This window comes from Onthophagus taurus, chromosome 11 (assembly GCF_036711975.1).
Source record: "Onthophagus taurus isolate NC chromosome 11, IU_Otau_3.0, whole genome shotgun sequence".
NCBI classification, from domain to species: Eukaryota; Metazoa; Arthropoda; class Insecta; order Coleoptera; family Scarabaeidae; genus Onthophagus; species Onthophagus taurus.
In genome coordinates this window covers 5,334,554-5,355,886 of record NC_091976.1, presented here as the reverse complement: position 1 = coordinate 5,355,886, position 21,333 = coordinate 5,334,554, and the positions used below count along the sequence as shown (strand labels likewise).

The 21,333-nt window shown below is 32.1% G+C and overlaps 1 protein-coding gene across 1 annotated transcript in view; it reads right to left on the bottom strand.

The window, feature by feature from the left end:
• Positions 1 to 21,333, bottom strand: part of LOC111414839 (retinal degeneration C) — a 127,824-nt gene that overhangs the window by 75,811 nt on the left and 30,680 nt on the right. The window lies entirely within an intron of this gene.

Sequence of the window (21,333 nt, the reverse complement as noted above, 5' to 3'; positions counted from 1 at the left end):
AAAAGGGAATTTTTAGACAAAAAATTCATTCAATATTCGTGGATAGTCGCAGAAATGTTCTTTTTTACTTTCTACGTAAAGTTTTCTCTTTTTAGAAGACAGCAAGGTACGCAGGATGAGAATCTGCGGAGAAATTACCAAAAATTACGATTTTCTATATGTGAGAGCAACTAGACCGTTAGAAATTTTTAGGTTTCATGTTTTACGTTTCTGAGATTTTATGTGTAGGAGCTATTCATCCCAATCTTTCGATTTAAAATAATTTCAAGATGGCTGCCACATCCAGTGTACCGAAAGTAGCTTACAACTTCGTTATTTTAAACGGAATGCTGCAATTTTTATTGGATATTTGAATAATTGAAGAACAGTTTTTTTAATCAAAATTTATTCCAGCGCCTTGGAGAGCCGCAAAAATTCCGTTTTATTTTTTACATAGGGTTTGTACTTTAAAATAAGAAGATGTCCAGGTTTTTCCTGTTTCTATATTTTTCGGTATTCCTAACGTATATTGCCGCTTTACTCAGTGAATTAAGTTTACCTGAAAAAGAATATTTGAGGTATCAGTGCATTTTATTATGCTTGGAAAATTATCGGTTTTAGAACAAAGGATCTTCACATACAGGTTTGTCCCATCTTTTTTTACCTACTTGAACAATATTAAAATAAATACATCTCCCGTGGACAAATGAAATGAATGTTTTTTCCCGGAACGTTAAGAAAAAAAGTGAGCATCATAAAAACCCCCAATGTACCGTAAGGGAAGGTTTCGTGGAGAGTAAAATTGCTAAAGTTATTCATTCGAGTTCCATATGCAGCGTTAAACAGTTGTTCACAAATTGTATCAAGAGTAAAAAGACGGAGTGTGAGGCGACTTCAGTTAATATATTTCAAACATTTTTTCTTTAACTTCGGTTGTAAGGTCATCAAAAACAAGAAGGACTAAATTTTTAAAACATCAATATTTCGAAACTTTTATTGTTTCTTCTTCAGGATGATTCGGTTCTACAACGAATTAACAATTAAAAATTATGTTTAAAATCAAATAGAGTAAAATAATACTTAGGCCCACTTTTACCACCTCTTGATAAATTTATACGATAGATAATTACCGTGGTTACAGAGGTTTTAAGCGCTCTCATTGGTTAAGAGCTCCAATTTATCTATCGGATAAATTTATCAAGAGGTGGTAAAAGTGGGCCTTAGTCAATTAAGCCAACTTATACAAAGAGAACCTGTCCGACACCACATGTTGTTTGTTCGACAACGCGGACACAAGCGATTGAAATATCAATGTTCTTACGGAAAACACCAAAAACAAGAAATACACAATAAAATATGAGTGACACACTTTCGCCTACGGATTTAATTAATTAACAGGAAATACAATAATTTTTGAAAAACCAAAAACAATTTCAACCAGAAATAACAATTTTTTGTAACAGCCAAAATATAAGAATAGATGTTGCTCAGGTTGTTTATATCCGTTCTAAAGTTAACTGTTTTTTTGTTATTTATATGGTACATTTCTAGGAATAGTCTGTTGTAATAATTCCGTTCTATGTCCAGTATTTGTGTTTCGTTAAAGTTAAATTGAAGCTCGTTATCAAGACTATGTTGTGCCAACGCACACGCTCTTTTTTCTGTTCTTATATTATTTTTGTGTTGTCTCAACCTATTTTTCAACTACTGAACCGTCTGACCAATACAGCATCTATCACAATCGTTACAAGGCATTTTCTACACAACTCCAGAAGTAAACATTATGTCTTCTCTATCCTTCGTTTTAGTGAAATTTTGTTAACGGTATTCGAGTAGTGTTCAATTTAATACAGAAATTCTTGTTTTACTGAGGTTTGACTTATTCATTCATATATAAAAAAACTTATTCTCAGTATCAAAATGTTTTATTATTTATATAATTAAAACATTATTTTTTCTCTTCGACGTTTCAAGCATTTATTGCTCATTATCAAGAATATGTTCCTAAAATTAAATTAAAACATCAAACCAATTCAAACGACATACTAAATATAACAATTTAAAGTGTTTAAAAATATATTTCTATGCATAATTACGTACCATCTTACCGCACTTTTACATCTTAAATTCTATTTAAACAATAACACGTGTCTGCACACTACAAAATCATCGATGGAACAATTTCCATGTTGTTTGAACGTGTATCGAAAAACTTGTATACTTAGGTGAGGGAAGCGACTTCTTGTATTACCTCAACTTGTTATTTTTATATCTTTTTAAGGAATTTGTTAAAAGAAATTTTATATATTTAAATCATGAATTATTCCTGCGTTATGTATCCCGATTCCAACAGCGTCAGTTTTATAATTCACTGTACTATCTATGTTTTTTGTTATGTGTATAGATTCTAAATTTTTTCTATTAAGTGTATTTCAACTAGTTGATAATACTTTTGATTTATCAAAATTAAAAGTATGGTGTTCGTGTTTACTATGATAGCATAGAGCTGTTTTATGTATGTTTTTTATTTGTTTTGTGTCGTATTCGTGTTGTCGCAGTCTTTTCTTTAAATGTTGTTTTGATTCACCAATGTATAATTTGCCACAATTGTTACATTTTAATTGATATATTGTATTAATTTTGTCCTTTACTTTTATTTTATCTTTCATGTTTGTTAAGTAATCTTTTAATTTGTTATTATTGTATTTGGCGAATCCTATTTCGTAAATTCATATTGTTTAAATATAGATGTTATTTTATTTGTTAATTGTGGAATGTAATTTATTTTGTGATATGATATATTTGATTTTCTTTCTGTTCGTTTTTTGGTTTTATCATTGTTCAATTGACTTTGTTTGTTTGTATTTTCTGGTATGGTCGGTTTGATTACTTCTATGTAATTAGTTATTAAGTTTCTTTTTTTATTATTTTCAACTCTCGATCTAAGGTTGTAATTATAGATGATTGGGTTTTTAACTTTGTGTTAACATTTAATGGTATATCAGTCGTTTCCGTCAATGCGCGATCACCACTTTCATTTTGGATTCTATGATATATGGAATACCAAGCATTATTTATTATTGGTTTAGGAAATGAATTTTCTAGTAGTATGTCATAAACTTTTAATTTAATTTGCTTCAAAAAAGGTGGATACCAATATAACTCTACGTATTAAATTATTCATAGTGTTAATTATCTGTGACTTTGGGTGGTTACTCATATAGTGTAATATTCTGTTACTGGAAGTTTCTTTCTTATACCAAACAGTGTACATTTTATTTTTACTGTTATCAATAATCAATTTTAAGTCCAAAAAAGGTGGTTCATTATTTTTTGTTGTTTCTATTGTAAATTTTAATCTATTATTATAATTATTAAATGCTTCTAATAAGGTTTTGTATTTATCTATTGGCAATATTAACAGTAGATCATCAATATATTTAACCAATAGTTTTGGTTTTATTTGTGTTTCAATTAATTTTGTTTTTAGTAGGTTATTCAATACGATTCCACTTAAATTAACGCTAAGGTTGGAACCCATGGGTAGTTCGAAAATCTGTTTATAATATATGTCTTTATACTTGAAATAACTATTATGTGTACATAATTTAATTCCTTCTATGAATAGATTTTTATTTTTAATTACTGTGTGATCAACAATATTATGCCAATTCGATTCTAACAATTCTATCATTAATCTTAAAGGTATATTAGTAAAGAGAGAAATTACATCGAAACTTAGAACTTCATAATTTTGTAAATTTTCAATTTCTAAAGTCTTCAATTTATTCTTTAATTCTAAAGAATTTTTTATATCGTAGTCGTTCAAGCTATTTAAATTATTTAATGAGTTGTTAAGAAACTTAGAAAGGTGGCTATATTATTTAAAATTGGTCGCAAAGGTTGGTCTAATTTGTGTGCTTTAATCAATCCGTGGATACGTGGAGTAATATAATGAGTTGGGGCCAGCCCTAATTTAAGTTGCTTATCTATGTATCCATTTTTTTCTAAATCGTTTATTTTATCTGTTAGTGATGGTCCCGGATCAATTCTAGTAATAATGTAATAATGTTTTAATTATATAAATAATAAAACATTTTGATACTGAGAATAAGTTTTTTTATATATAAATGAATTTATCAATTTGTTAATTCGGGTATAATATAACGTAATTTGGTGTATTTTATAGGGTCGTCATTCTGAACCAATTGGGTGACATTCCTACAATCCAGCATAGAAAACAAGATATTATTTAATAGTTTTTTTGGGTAACTGTTTTTAATAAATATATCACGTAATTTTAAAAGGTTTTCTTTCTGATATTGCGGATTGCATATCCGTTCTATTCGTGTTTTCATAGCAAGTACGGTGTTAATTTTATGTTTAGTTTTGTGTAAAGAATGAAAGTTAATAAATCTCCCCGAGAAAGTCGGTTTGGTATACCAATCGAATTCTTTGACATTATCTTTGTTTCTAATCACCTTAGTGTCCAAGAATGGTACCCAACCATCTTCGTTTTCTCTTTCTGTTGTAAATTGAATGTTGGAGTTGTAATTATTAAATTTTGTTAAGATCGCCAACGTATTTTTTTATAAAATTAAGTTGGTAACCCAAACTTGGTATAACTTTATCCAATATATAATCCATAGTTATTAGGGCTAGGATGGGTGAAATCGGTGAACCCAAGGGAACACCAAAGGTTTGTTTGTAAATGTTCATGTCGAAAGTGAAAACCGTGTTATAGGCGACGATCGACAGAGTTTCAAAGAAAACCACCTTATCTATGTCAAAGTGTTCAACTATGTAATCAAATCTTTCGGTTATAATGTTCTTTACTAATGAAATAGAAATATTCGTGAACAAATTAACTACATCCAGTGAAATTAGGACATAACCTTTTCTCAAATTGTAACCTTTAAGGTTATCCACGAAATCAAAGACATTTTTAACATTGTAATCTGTTCTGTTTTCAAAAGAATTCGTAAGAATCTCGGTTATGTACTTAGCAAGAGCGTAGGTGGCCGCACCGACAGATGAAATTATCGGTCTCATTGCTCTCAATTGGGAGACAATATGCTTTAGATAAGATCGAATTGTAAGTGGTTAACGATTTTCTCTTAACTTCATCTATGAAACCTTTATCAAAGAGATTTTTAACCTGTGTGTTTACTTTATTTTGAATGGAATTAATAGGGTTCGTATTTAGTTTTTTACAGACTTTTTCGTCTTTAAACAAGTTGTTAGATTTTGCGATGTAATCATCTTTATCCATTATAACAGTGATAGAACCTTTATCTTGGTAACAGTCAAGGAAGGATTCCCCTTTAGAAACATTCTTGTTTTATTGTAAATATTTATAAGATGACCATGCAGCCAACCAGGAATCCGCTTATGATTGATGTAATTAGTAACAGTGTTAGTGATCCTAACTCTAAGAATATCTCTATCTTTAACGTCAACCGTTTTTATAACGTTTTTTTCAATTTCCATTATCAATTTATAAGGTTTAAAGTTAGTCTGGGGTTTATCTATAGCAAATTTAGGTCCTAAAGATAAAAATGTTTTTACCCCTTCGGGGATCGAGGCCGACGACATGTTGACACACCATTTGTTATCCCTGTCCCTCACCGATTTTGTTGAAATTTGGTACAGCGATAGTATGGCCAAAAATAAGGTTTACGCATTTTTTTATACGTGCTAATAAAGCCCCTGGGGCGTGTTATAAGGGTTGGAAATCGGGGCGAAATATATATATTCGCTTATAGGCTGAACACGAAAATAGCTGTCGAAATGTGGTAAATGTAAACTGATATTCATTTTCAAAGAGTTTTCCATTGATATACCACACATATATCTGAGGGCTTCAGGGGGTAAACTACCCCTAGTTTTTTGGTATATTTTAAAAACTACCCTGTCAATTTTGGCGATATTATGTATCCCTATAGTACGTTTAAAAATATTAATGGCGTGTTTTTTCATATTTGCCTCTGACCATCCCCTGCAAAGTTACGGGGTATGAAAGAACTTACAAGGGTTAGAAGTTTAGGGTAGAAAATATATTTTCGCTAATAACTTTCATACTCCTACAGAAAAATGTTTTTTATCCTTATTCTATTTAAATAACACAAAAGTTAGAATAATTATATAAATATTTATTAATAATGAGTTAAAAAGTAACTAACAAAAGAATGGTTGACTATCACAAATTGTATTCCACATTATTAATTTAATTTCTTTATCTTTTACTTTTTTTATTCAATATGTTGTTGGCAATAATGAAAATCATGGAAAAAATGTTTCAAACACAATGATTGTTTACACCATGCACAAGTTATAACAGCTATATCTCCACAGATATCGCACGTAGGTTTTTCATTGGAAAAGCAAACCTCCACGGGATTTTCAAACTGTTCTGGTCTCTCCTCTATATATCCAGGTGCAAACCAGGCGTATTTAAAAACAATAAATCGTGGGGAAGACAACTGATTATGCGTTAAGAATTGCAATTTTAAAATATTATCTCGCTGATGCAAATTGACATCGTACTGGTAGAGAATAACTTGATCAGAAAATCTTCTAATAAAATTTTTCCATATTCTAAAACCAAATACATCCAGGGGTTGAATTTGACCTGTCAGGGACAACAGGTATAGACAAATATTTAAACTTAACATCCGATGGAGTTACTTCACTAATAATTTCAGGGCAGTGGCCACTCCAAGAATCCAGTAATAGTAATGATTTGGGTCCGGTGTTTGGGAAATAGACATCTTGTAGCCAATTTTTCATATGAGCAGAATTCAGTTTACCAGACTTTGATGCCAAAACGAATATGTTATCTGCTTTGAACATTGTATTTATTACGCTCGGTCCAAACGTACCAGAGGATTCTTTTAAAACAATGAAAAAAGGAGAAAGTAGCTTTTCATTTGCAGATATGATGGGCTGAATTGTGTAGCTATGTGTTGTCGATGACACCGACTGGACCACGCTTTCCACGGTTTTAATCCCTAAAATTTTAACCCCTAAAACCCCCTTTAAGTAAAAATAAATTAAAAAAAAAAAACTAAACTAACAGTGTAGAATACAATTTGTGATACTTAACCATTTTTTTTCAGTTACTTTTTAACTCATTATTAATAAATATTTGTATGTATAATTATCCTAACTTTTGTGTTGTTAAATAGAATAAGGATAAAAAAGCTTTTTCTGTAGGAATATGAAAGTTATTAGCAAAAATATATTTCCTACCCCAAACTTCTAACCCTTGTAAGTTCTTACAATAGTACTACCTAGCATATAAAAAAATCATCGTTTTAAATTGCACCAAAATCGACAAACAATTTTCGCAAAAAAAATAATTTTTGGGGTGGTTAGGGTAGTTAACCCCAGCCACCCCTTAATGTCGTATAGGGTTTATTTTACTGCGTAAATTTTAATTTACAACTAATTTATGGTTTTCTTCAAAATATTGTTCAAAAGTGTAACAGTTTATCACATTATTCTTAAGGAAAGGGGTTATCTATCATACCCCGTAACTTTGCAGGGGATGGTCAGAGGCAAATAACAAAAACACGTCATTAATATTTTTAAACGTACTATAAGGATACATAATATAGCCAAAATCCATAGGGTAGTTGTTAAAATATTCCAAAAAACTAGGGGTACTTTACCCCCTGAAGCCCTCATATATATGTGTGATATATCAATGGAAAGCTCTTTGAAAATGAATATCAGTTTACGTTTACCACATTTCGATAGCTATTTTCGTTTTTAGCCTATAAGCAAATATATATATTTCGCCCCAATTTCCAACCTTTATAACTCGCCCCAGGAGCTTTATTAGCACGTATAAAAAAATACGTAAACCTTATTTTTAGCCATACTATCGCTGTACCAAATTTCAACAAAATCGGTGAGGGACAGTCCTGATACTTGTTAGTTATTTGGGAATTTTTTAATTTTAAGAATTTTTCTAAGTTTCTTTTTTCAAAATTTTTGTAAAAACGATTGTAACTAAATTGATCGTGTAATATAGTTATATAGTGTGAAAACGACCCCCTTAATTTCTGTTATGTGTGTGGTGAATATGTCGTTAAGAAAAACATGCGTAAATTTACTAATTCGGTACAAGTAAATTATCTCCAATATTTTGAAATAGCAGCTGAGAATCTTCAAGAACAATTGACACCAAGTTTTTTATGTCTTAATTGCCATATAAATCTTAATGGATGGGCGTCCGGCGTGCCAGAGTATGTATTTCATGTTAAAAATACTTTATAGTTTATAACTTTTTTTAACGTTGGAGAGAACCACTTTGTCATACAACCGACTGCTACTTTTGTCTAATCGTAAGTAAACAAACCGGAATTAGAAAAAATATGCGATGGGTTTATGCAAATGTACCATCTGTCACGTTTCCAGTTCCGCATTCCGATACACTTCCCATCCCCAACTGCCCTGATTTATCTCAGTTCCAAACTTCCATTATATCTCAGTCCTCAAGTACTGATACGTTAGATTTACAAGGTGATTTAACTTAATGTCAAGGACAGCATGAACAGCATCTTCTAACACAGGAAGAACTGAATGATTGGGTGAGAGACTTGGAGCTTTCAAAGGAGAAAGCAGAATTACATGCATCTCGTATGAAGCAATATCACTTTTTGGATACGAGTGTTAAAGTAACATATTACAGAGACCGTGACAGGCCTTACACAAACTATTATACGTCAACTGATAACATATGCTTTTGCAAAGACATTCCCGGTTTATTCGAGGAGCTTGGCCAGCCTTATAATGCACACGAGTGGCGGTTATTTATTGATCGCAATAAAAGTAGTTTGAAAGCAGTTCTCTTGCATATTGGAAATGAATTCCGTGAAATCAGTTCCGATCGCGCATGCTGAAAATACTAAAGAATCGTACGAAACAATGGTTAAACTATTAAAATCTCTTAACTACGAAGACCATGAATGGAAAGTTTGTGCCGATTTAAAAGTCACAGGCATGTTGTGTGATTTACAACGCGGCTACACGAAATATTGTTGTTTTCTTTGTCTTTGGGACAGCCGCGCAAGAGAACACCGTTATAAGAGGAAGCAATGGCCTGAAAGAAAAAGCCACACCCTGGACGAGGGCAATATTATTAAAAAAGAAAATATCCTTCTACCACCATTACATATTAAACTTGGACTCTTCAAGAATTTTGTGAAAACGCTGGATATAGAAGGCTTAGAAAATCTTTCTTTCGCAAAAATCAAGGAAGGTGTTTTCAACGGTCTACAAATAAAAAAACTTTTAAAAGGTGACAAATTTCAAACCTATTTATCATCCGTTGAAGCTGCAGCCTGGAATTCGTTTCAGTAAATTGTTTCTGATTTTCTTGGAAACAATAAAAGCCCGAAATACGAGACAATTGTTGAAAATTTGCTTCAGAACTATGCAAAAATGGGTATGGATCATTATTATTATTATTCCGGGTATCCGTAAAGTACCGGCATCCCAGCAGGTTCCGAGTTAAGAGACATTTAGATTCAGAATAAAAAAACAATGAAGGAATGACACGTTTTTTATTTTGAATTTAATTTCGATGTACATTTCAAAAGCTACGGGGATGAAGGCAGCTTACAAATACACGTTATTACATTATTTTCAGTTATATGTTTCATTTTATTTTAATTTTTTCCAACAGGTGTAAACATGTCTCTAAAAATTCATTGTTTACACTCACACTTAAATTTCTTCTCGGAGAATTTTGGTGACGTAAGTGACAAACATGGCGAAAGGTTCCACCAACAAGTGAAAAACATTGAGCGGCGTTATCAGGGAATTTGGGATGAAAGAATGATGGGAGACTATATTTGGTTCTTCATAAGGGACACGGATTCTCAAAGAAACAGAAGACAAAGCGGGGGTCAAAGTTATTTCTAAGACTTGTGCATACTATTTTATTAATACCTAAATCAAAAATAAAATAAACTGAATGAGTCACTGTATTTCGTGCTTTTTGAGAAAAATAGAAATAGGAAAAGCTGGATTTTGGCACTTTGACTCACAAATCCCATTAAACTACTTGATATGCAACTTAATCCTTCGTTCTTTCGTAGTACTTATAACTACTACTTACTAAAAGTTTATACTATTCCATGTTTCAATGTCATATCGCATCTAGTGCCACCGTGATGGAACCAAATAAACAAACATTACTGCAAACATCCATAAGTTATTTTATAAGGTAGGTGAATCATTTCATCGATTTCAAACAATCTTAAGAGTACATTGTCATTATTTTGTTGTATTAATGGTCTTACTGATGGAAAACATTTGAGAGAGCCAAAAGATGTATAAAATAACCAAACATTTCAATGTAAATGCCTCTAGAATAGTTTTGAAACCAATACAGAAGAAGTTCGAAGCTATAGAACTTGTTGAAAAACTGACGAAATATGAAGTAATTAATTGAAATTAATCTGAAGTGAAAAAAGAAATTTTTTACAATAAATATTTAAGATTATAACTCTAAGACAGACTCTATTACTAGAGTGTTCCACGGTTAAATTTGTTACCACATTTTTTAGCACAACTTTAGATAACATTATTTTACAAAGAAAGCTATATCCCAAGCTAAAATCTATATGGTCCAACGAAATAAAATCCTAAATGTAAAAAATTACTCAATTTATGGACTATCATGTCTGCCTGAAGACATTGTTGGTCATACAAACCTGATTTTGAAGTATCAGTAGTGAAGTGCACCATGAGTAAATTAAGATTGATTTGACAAAAAACAAAGGCAAACTTCATAAATTTAAGCCAATGATAGAAAATGGGAATCCAATTTTTAATCCATATTAAAAAGGAACCAAAAAATGAAGTGTATAAGATTCTACAATCGCGTGCAAAGTCAATCAAACATGGTTATAAAGTTTGGGTTGTATTGGGTTGCGTACTTCTGATTCAAAACTATATGCATATGTCAACCACGTAATAACAAAGACAATCAACTGCAAGAATTTGGACTTGTGAAAAATGTAATGCGGTCAATGAAGAATTGCAACAATCAATTTGATTATCAAGATGAGAGACGTAAAGCTTTCTTGTATACAATTATTAGAATGAAAAAAGGGATTCCCAAGAATTTGATTAAAGATAAAAAGTTGAAGCATGGAGATTGTAACTACAAATTTAGTTAAAGATTTTTCAAATGAATAGACAGCAAAGTCGTACAGTTAGCTAGTTGTTTTCTTATCAACGAAAGCACTGCAGCCAAAAATTCTATCATTTCAAGCATATGGAAGAAGCAAATCTCGCAAGTATATTGCATTACTTAATACGTATTTTATATATTGCAATCTCTTTGACTAAATTTCTGCTAAATTTTGCTGCTTGAAGTAGAAGTAATTGATTACAATATTCCTCATCAACATAGCATCTCCTAAAAGGAAGACAAACAACTTTTTCTGATTATGCAAATGTAAGAGAAACTGTAACATATAGCATCTCACAATTCAGTTTTATATGTAAATAGTAATATCAGGAATAATTATTTATGAAGTTAGTATGTGGGCGAACAAGGCAGTGTAAGTGAAGACATTGTAACGATTTAATAATATGAAGAGAGGTGTCAACGGATGGTCTGTTAGCTATTACGGGAACCGATTGGAAAGTGATATAATGAACAACAATATACAAAGGTCAAAGTTATTTCTAAGACTTGTGCATACTATTTTATTAATACCTAAATCAAAAATAAAATAAACTGAATGAGTCACTGTATTTCGTGCTTTTTGAGAAAATTAGAAATAGGAAAAGCTGGATTTTGGCACTTTGACTCACAATTCCCATTAAACTACTTGATATTAATAATTTTAAATCAAAAATTACTTGTTAGCGAGAGCATTCTACAGTGTGTATGAGTACTGTCTGAGCACTTTTGATGACCTAGTATATCTTGCTTATCTTGCATGCCTTACTCGTCCGGATTTGTGCCGTCGTTTATTGTGGATGTAGTTTTAAGATGTTCTTAATGTTGTTAGTCGCTTTTTTTTTTGATTTGCGCAAATACTGTTGTATGACTTCGCCAATAAAGATTTATTATTATTATTATATTATTTATTACAAAAGATCATAATTTCGATATTTCTCTATAGGTTTTGGTCGTAAACAGGGTAAAACGCCAGTAATTGATCATTGGTCAGTGTTTGACCGTTTTTGTAAAAAAATGTAAAAAATAAGGATCCAAGGAATATCTAAAAAAATATAAATCTATCCATGAATAGCCACCAGTCTCTTCTCCACCCCCTACTAAGCAAACAGTCCACGACCATACCGTTCTTGAGTTCTTGTTGTTTAATTTCGCGCTAACTGCGGGCCTATTCACATCGTGCTAAAAATGGTAATTTTTATGTTTAAAAATTAGCCCAAACAAGGTAGTACTATTCAGCCGTTTTTGAGTGTATAGTGTTTTTTTGTTTGTCAGTGATCTAATAATGTTTTCTATTGGTTATATTAAAAAATTACCGCTTTAATTAATTATTTGTTAAAATAAAGCCAAAGGTCAAAGACTAGTAGTTCTAAATTGAATTAAAAATTAGTGTTTGACCAAACGGTCAAATACTAGACGAATTGGTTGTTTTATAATCTCACGAGTACTTATATTTGATTAATAAAATGGAAAAATGTGTAATACCTGTTTTTAAAACTTGTGTCTTTCCGTTTAAATTGTTTAGTATTTGACCAAAACTTTTATACTTTAAAAGTAAGATACAATCAGTTTAAATATGCGGTCAATTATTGATTCTTCTTTTGGTCATTTATAGGACACAAACAGGTCAAACACTGAGTTTTTTAACCGATTTTAAATTTTTATAAATATTTAAGCCTAATATAAATATAAGTGTAAATGTTTGGTTCTTTTCTATTTTTTTAAACCTTTTTTATAACAATAAAAGTAATTGAACACACTGAAGCAGTGATCAATCTGTACAATTAAAAGGATAAAAGGTTGGTCAAACACTTAATCTTATAGTGGTCAATTATCAAAAAATGGAAAATTTAACAAATATCAGGTTAACTTTTTTCAGTCCCAATATGACAACGAAGCCTAAGTTTAAATATACTGAAGAAGATCTTCAAAAGGCTCTCGATGCAAGAAGTAGGGGTTTATGTTATGAAAAAGCAGCCGAGATGTTTAATGTACCAAAGTCAACTCTTATTTATAAAGAAAAAGAAAAAACACCAATGCAGAGGTGTTGCAGAATCGACCTACCAGCATTTTTTAATTCTGATGAAGAAAAACTAATGGTTGAATGGTTGTTTCATTCAGCAAATAGGGGTTTTCCTGTTAAAACACAAAATTTGGGTGAAAAGTTAAGTCAAGAACATTTTGCTCCTGTTTTAAAAGATGTTCTTAAGGAGTCAAAAAATATAAACTTTTTTTGTGAACAAAATAGTATGGAAAAATAATGAAAATGAATATTATAGTAAGAATCGGTCAAACATTTACGATTTTAAGGTCAAAGACTAGATATTATTGGTCAAGTAATGTAATCAAAGTGGTCAAACACTAAATGCGAAATACTGTTTTCCTTTTTAATTTGTAATAGTTATTTATATTACAAGTGGGCTAGAAACATAATTACTGTACGAGTGTGAAGAATTGCACGACGAGGTCGTAGACCGAGTCGTGTAATCACACGAGTACTGTAATTATGCTCTATATAGCCCACGGGTGATATACAGCATTTTATCTACACTGAGAAAAATGATATGGAAAATTGAACTAAATCAATTTAGTTGTTAGACAAATAGTAATTTCTGCTAGAAAATTTATTCATTTACCTAACGTAATTCAGCTGACATATACAATTCTAATTAGTCAAATTTATGATAGTTAATTTATCTATTTACTGAGGTAATATAACTAATTTTTAGAAAAAGAAACTACATCGTGGAAGCTAGTTGATAAGTCTAGTTGTTGAGTAGTTTAGTTACCTAAAGTATTTGGTATTTTTGTCTATTTTGTTCTAGTCTGAATTTTTATATACATTTAACCATGAAATATTTTACCTAAATGGACAAATATACTATTATTAAATACTTTATTTAAATGTATTTTAGTCGTTTTGTCTACCTGTTTTCATCGTTACATCAATCGTTTATAGAAAATATTTCTTAATACAAAAATTGCTTTTTCATCATCGAAAACGATCGATAAAACATCTGTTTTTGAGGAGATTCGCTACCAACTTACAGTTATAAACTTTCTTCATTATTACAGTTACAAACCTGTAAGAGTGTAAGACTCTTGTTTTGTTAGAGGGAGGTCCACTAATATTAATATGTTTTGTGGTACTCTCAGTCGTCACAAGTCGTCATTAACGTGTTCAGGTATTCGGAGTGTTTTTACGATTTGGTAAGAAATAAAAATGGATGTGCAAGTTCAAGATACTGTAACTACTTTGTTACAGCAGTGGAAATTGCACGTTACTTACATTAGCCAATTACTTACATTCGTTTAGAAATTGCAGTGAATTTCCTCATAAATGTGAATATCTAAATTTAAGTGATGTAAGTAAAGAACTAAAGACAACGGCGCTTCCTTTTTCACGTTCCCTTTTAAATAATGTGTTATCGTGTACTCCTATAAGAATAAATAATACTAAGTATAGAAAAGATGATGTAATCGTAATAAATGATAGCAGCTCTGTCCATGGTTTACAATTTCACTATGTATGCTTTATTATTTGTGTTGCCAACGTGCACTATTTTGTTACTAGTATTGTAAACATTAGAAATTATTACTTATTTGGTTCAGCAACTTCAAAGTTCCGTCACTAACATTTTAAATATATCATGTTGTACTTAGCCACCGATAAATATTATTACTTTAAATGATGATTGCTCATGCGTAAAATTAAAACCACCATTCAAATAAGTCTTTTTTTCTTCGTTTTATGAAATGAAAAATGATATGTAGTTCTTTTATAATTTATGTTATTAATATGTGTTCTTTATAGTTGAAGAAAAATAATTGTTGATATTTAGTGTAATTACTACAATATACTTGAAAATATATTTGTTATATATATATATGTATACTTGTTTTCTTTATAGATATATCTTGATCAAGTATCTAGTGAAACGGATATGAATAATAAACATTAATAGACATTTCAAACACAAAAAATTATCAAAAGATTTACAATATTTTGCTAAACGAACTATCGTCAATATTAAATTCAACTATTTGCAGTAGTTAATATAAATATATTATTATATAATACATCAAAACAATGTTGTAATAACACCTACCAACAATGGGATATTTTGACTACACATCGACGATATTACAGTGAAAAATTTAGGTACGACGTCTATATTGAAGTAATAAAACATCTATTAATATTATATAATGAAAGTAATTTGATTAGGTATTTATAAGATACATTTTTCGATCATTCATCTATCTTAAATTATCGAAATAGAATTAGTTTTTATAACTAGTAGTAGTAGTTAGCTAATTTTTGACTAAAAATTCTAGATAATATGACTAAATTTTAGGTAGTTTTCGCAGTGTACGACTGCTAAAAATTACTAAAAAATCAATTTCTTTAAAAAAGTCTATTTGACATTTATAAAAATATTTTGAAATGATTGTTGACAATTTTGAATTGTCAGTTTCAACAACATGTTTACTCATCTGGAATAAGTGTTTCGAAATGTAAAAACATAACAATTAATGTTTATAATAAATAGTATTGTTTCTCTGTAAGTAGATAGCGCTTTTTCTTTTGTATTGTTGCTCGTTTCAATAAATTAAGTCTGTTCTGATTAGGCTAAAAATGCGTTACGTAATGAAACCAGTGCGGTAATGAACTCCATTACGTAAATCAAATCACCTCAAATGAGTGCGGTAATGATGACTTATCCAAGCAGTCGTAGATAAAAAGTATTACTTCATGATGTTATATTTTATATGTAGGGTAAGTAAGTTTAAATGAATCAGATGTGTATTTGATCATATTTTGATCATTTTATGCAAAGGCAGAGGGATCTACAAGAAAAATATATGGCTCGGTCAAACACTGACATTAAAAAATCCTTAACAGGTCAAACACTGGTGCGTTTACCCTACTGACTTCCTATTGTAAAAGTACAAACTGTATGTAAAAAATAAGGCGGAATTTTTGCGGTTCTCTTTTTGCGAGTGAATTTTGGATTAAACAAAACTGTTTTTCAAATCAAATATCCAATAAAAATTGTAGCATTCCGTTTAAAATAACAAAGTTGTAGGCTACTTTCGGTACACTGGATATGGCAGCTATCTTGAAATTATTTTAAATCGAAAGATTGGGATGAATAGCTCCTACATGTAAAATCTCAGAAACGTACGAAACATGAAACCTAAAAATTTCTAACGGTCTAGTTGCGCGGAATTTCATGTACAGGAAAAAGCTGTTCTCTCACATATAAAAGTAATTTCTCCATAAAATCTCATCCTGCGTACCTTGTTGTCTTCTTAAAAGAACAAACTTTACGTAGAAGGTAAAAAAGAATTTTTCTGCAACTCTCCACGGATATTGAATGAATTTTTGGTTGACATTTTGTCTAAAAAAATCCTTTTTTCGATTGGAATAAGTATTAATAACATTTATTGGCTATACAATACTCTTTAATTTGATGAATAGCATGACCGAATCGGTCATATCTAACTCCAGATATGCTGCAAATGTGTTATTCGTTTTTTTAAAATTACAAAACTTCAAATCTTTATCTCCCAGATTTGAAGGACCTTGCAAAGTATTAAATGTTTTAAGAAAAATTATGTCATTAATAAAAATAACAAAGAATTGATAGTCAATATAGACCGCCTTATACCGACATTTTTGACTAGCAATTCTTAGTCTGCAATTAACAATTCTTCGTCAATTTTTAATAATTCTTTATCAACAATTAATAATTCTTCTTTCAATAACAATAATTCATCGCAAATTATTAGCACTTACAAAAAACATTTGCGAGTTCGTTTCTGTATTTAAACTTAAATTACATTTATTTTCATATCCTGGTTGCTACTAATTTTGAGTGGTCTTTGTATCTTTTGGAGAGGGGAGTATTTGTAGCGTCGCTACAAACATTCGCAATTCACCATCCAAAAATTACAATATTTTTAGTAGCCATGTTTTTAGTAGCCAGTTGACGTTCGACTTTCAAAGAGAGAGGAGGTGTCTTGTGTTGGCGTATTGTTTCGTTCTTGTCTTATTAAGCTCATCAACGTCCTTTTATTTTAACAACATAAAATATTAATAAAATTTTCTCAGTACGATAAAAATACGAAAAATTTAATATTTATATTTAGTGACTTGTTGTGTACGTGAAGTAACATTTGTGCGATGAGCCAACAAAAGGCCGACGTCACTATCATGACAGTAAAAAGGCTAAAACTGGAACTCACCAAAAAATCGCTATCAACAAAAGGAAATAAACTGGAATTAATTCAACGGTTAAAAACATCTAATCTAAATAAACAAAACTCTGCTTTATTTGTTGACGAAGACAAAAACGAAAATGAAAATCTAAATTCATCTACAGAGAGTATTGCGACAATTGTTAATAAGGGTGTAAATTGCAAAACAAACAAGAGCTTTCTTCGCCTACTTAACTATGTAAAAAGTCTCAAGAAAAAATCTATCAATTGCAAATAGCTTATACAAAGTTGGGAAAATTAGTCAGGAAAGAATATCGAAAGGAAAAGAAAACTACCGTGGGTAACTGTCGTACAACATCAAAGTATGGACAAATTGATAATGCGTCCAAGCATGTTGAGAAGAATAAATCAAATACGGTTAAGAAGAGTAATAGGAAAAGAGGAAATATGGATGAAGCTATTGTAATTGATGCTAATGCGAAGAACGATAAAGCTGTTTCACGAAATATAGGCCCAGTACATAACGCGAAAAATAACGCGAGTGATGTGATCCCTAGAGGCACTGGTATTAGAAAACCGAAACTGTTACTATTGTCGGATAGCTAAGGCCGTGGGCTTTCCACTGTATTAAGTAGATGGACTAAGGGTAGCTATGACGTTGATTCTATTTTTAAACCGAACGCGCTTTTCGTGAATGTTGTTGAGGATATTAAAAAACTCACAAAAGGATTCGATAAGAATGACTGTGTGATGATCTTTGGGGGATCCAATGACGTGTTGAATCAAAAACAATTAAACATACGAACTTTACGGTTGATTATACAAAACTTGTCACACACAAACGTTTTTGTGCTTAGCGTGCCGTATTTTAACTCGTCCTTACTTTTAAATGATGCCATTTACGATTTTAACTTGATCTTGTATAATTGTTGTCGCGGTTTTGCCTATCAAAATGTCAAATTTTTTGATGTGAATTACTTATTTAGAGATAATCATACTGAAAGAAAACATATTCATATGAATTTTAAAGAAAAGAATTACCTATGCCAAAGTTTATCCACGTTTGTTTCAAACAAGTTGAAGCCGATTACAGGTAATAATATTAATTGTAGCAATCTAGTCTATGTTAACGTATCAACGGAAAATTCTCAGTTGTTTTGACGGTGTGGTGGGCGAGTCTGTTCCCGATAATCGGCGGGAGGGAGCAGCTGTTTGCCACATACTCCACATCAATATCCAATGTTTAAAAAATAAGCAATTAGAATTTGAAGCTTTTCTTGAGGTTTATAAAACTAATTTCTTGGCTCTATGTGTTTCTGAGCACTGGATGAACGAATCTGAATTGTTAAGTTTCCTCATCCCATGATTTCGGATGATGTCTGCATTTTGCCGTTCTCAATGCAGACATGGGGGTGTTGCGATTTTCGTTAAAAACGAGATTCATGCCGAACCCCTAGATATTACTCGCTTTTCCGTGGAGACAGTTTGCCGGCGTGTTTGTCCCCGATTTGAATCTGTCCATTGTTACGACATACCGATCACCTTCTGGCGCGTTTTAAAGCTTTTTGATAGGCGTGAACGAAGTCCTTGACTATGTAAATATGAACTCTGGCTTGTTACTAACCGGCGATTTTAATATACATACATTTTGGTACGAACGATTCTAGGGTTTCTTGTTTTGCTTCGGTCTTGTTTCTGATTTCTGTATTCCCACGCGCCTCGGAAATTGTCTGGATAATATTTTTTCTAATCTGACGACAACTTTAAAAATTGTAACTGTGGACCTATTAATTTCAGATCACCTAGGGTTACATGCTACTTTTGAAATCTCACATCGTGAGTCATTTATACGAACACATACAGTAAAAAAAATTACTAACGAGGGTTTAAACCATTTTTATTTCATGGTGGAGTCGTTCAGTTTTCATTTTGCAGCTGATACCAATATTGAAGCAGGAGAATTTGTTCGATCCCGTTAGTAAACGTGGAAAAAGTTGTTCCAGGGATAGGACCAGGTTGTATTAAAACGGCAATTTTCTTATTAACCAATATTAACCCTGAAACTGCAGCGAATCTTCTCACTGACTATCTTGCTCAGACCTCATCTTATACATTTCCAGAAATAACAATTAAATCTAGTAATAAGAATAAAAATGTATCATGGTTTACTCAGGAACTCTATGTAGCACGAGCCAATTTTCAATTCATCAATGAGGCATATCTGTATAAGAGAACTCCCCAGATGAAGATAATTAGAGATGCAGAACGTAGGAAATACAGGCGGGCTCTAATTGAGGGGAAAAGGGTCGCGTTTGACCGTTTTATTACTAATCACATAAATTCTCAATCGGCAATTTGGGATTTTGTGAAAAAAAGTAAGCCAATCTCACAATCTCAAGCACCTTGAATGCTGATCAAATCAATAATTATTTCTTAAATGTATCTGCTGACTTATCCCATCCGAACCAAACTAACATTGATCCCTTGACATTTTTGATGAATATTCCGAACCTAGTCTCAACAAATGAGTATTTTGAGTTTGGTGATTTTTCGGAGATGCAGGTGAGGGATGCTATTACAGGATTAAAAATTAGTAAGTTCTATGACTGCTACGGCTTGACTGCCGCAATGGTGAAACAAGTACGCAATCTATTAATCACTCCACTGACTGCACTGTTAAACCGATGTGTACGAGAGGGAATTTTTCCAGACGCATTTAAAACGGCTTGTATCACGCCAATTTTTAAGAAGGGCGACTGTAATATTACAGGAAATTATAGGCCCATAAGTATACTACCGGTATTCAATCAAATCCACAGGAATTCCAGCAGAACAGCAGAAAGGTTTGTTTGTGCAGGCGCCGGTACCACCAAGAATCTACGGACTACCGAAGATTCACAAACCAGACGTCCACCTCTGCCCATCGTCAGCGCCATCAACTCCCCAACATGCCAGCTGGCTAAACATCATGCAAAGATTCTGTCCCCCTTCACAGGTAACACGGAATCGTATGTCAGGGATTCTACACATTTTGTGGAATCGGTAAAAGGTGTAAAGCTGGATGCTGGGGATATGTTGGTAAGTTTCGATGTGCAATCCCTTTTTACTAGGGTACCAGTTAAGGATGCTGTAGAGGGTCTTCGCCGAAAACTAATTCCGGAGGGTTTACCAGGATACGTGCCAGATCTGGTGGAGTATTGCTTATCGTCGACGTATTTCAGCTGGAAAGGAGAATTTTACGACCAGTTCGAAGGGGCAGCCATGGGATCTCCACTATCGCCAGTTATAGCTAATTTCTACATGGAATTATTCGAAGAGGACGCTTTGAAAAAGAGCCAGTGGAAACCAAAACTATGGCCCCGATATGTGGATGACACGTTTGTGATATGGCAACATGGTCAAAAACGGCTCCAAGAGTTCTTGGATCACTTGAACTCTCAACACCCTATGATTAAGTTCACCATGGAAACAGAAACTGCCAAAAAACTACCTTTCCTAGATGTGTTGGGCACCAGGACGACAAATGGAGATATAGAACTTGGTGTATACCGAAAGAAGACCCATACCAACAGGTATTTACAGGCATGTTCACATCATCATCCCCAACAGAAGAGGTCCGTGATCCGTACATTATTTCAGCGAGCAGCGAGACTATGTGAAGGAGAGAACTTGAAGAAGGAGCAACATTTTCTACGAGGCGTGCTGCAGAAGAATGGATACACTTCGAGGGACATCAATCTGTCTTCCCTATGTTTCAGGTGTAACGGAACGAATTGCTAGGCACCTCAAGAAGAACGACATCGTAGTGCGGTACGGCACGGTCAGCAAAATTCGGAACACACTCCCGATAGCCAAGGACAAACTAACTCCATTAAAAGGAGCGGGAGTCTATCGACTATCGTGTTGTTGTGGGAAGGTTTATG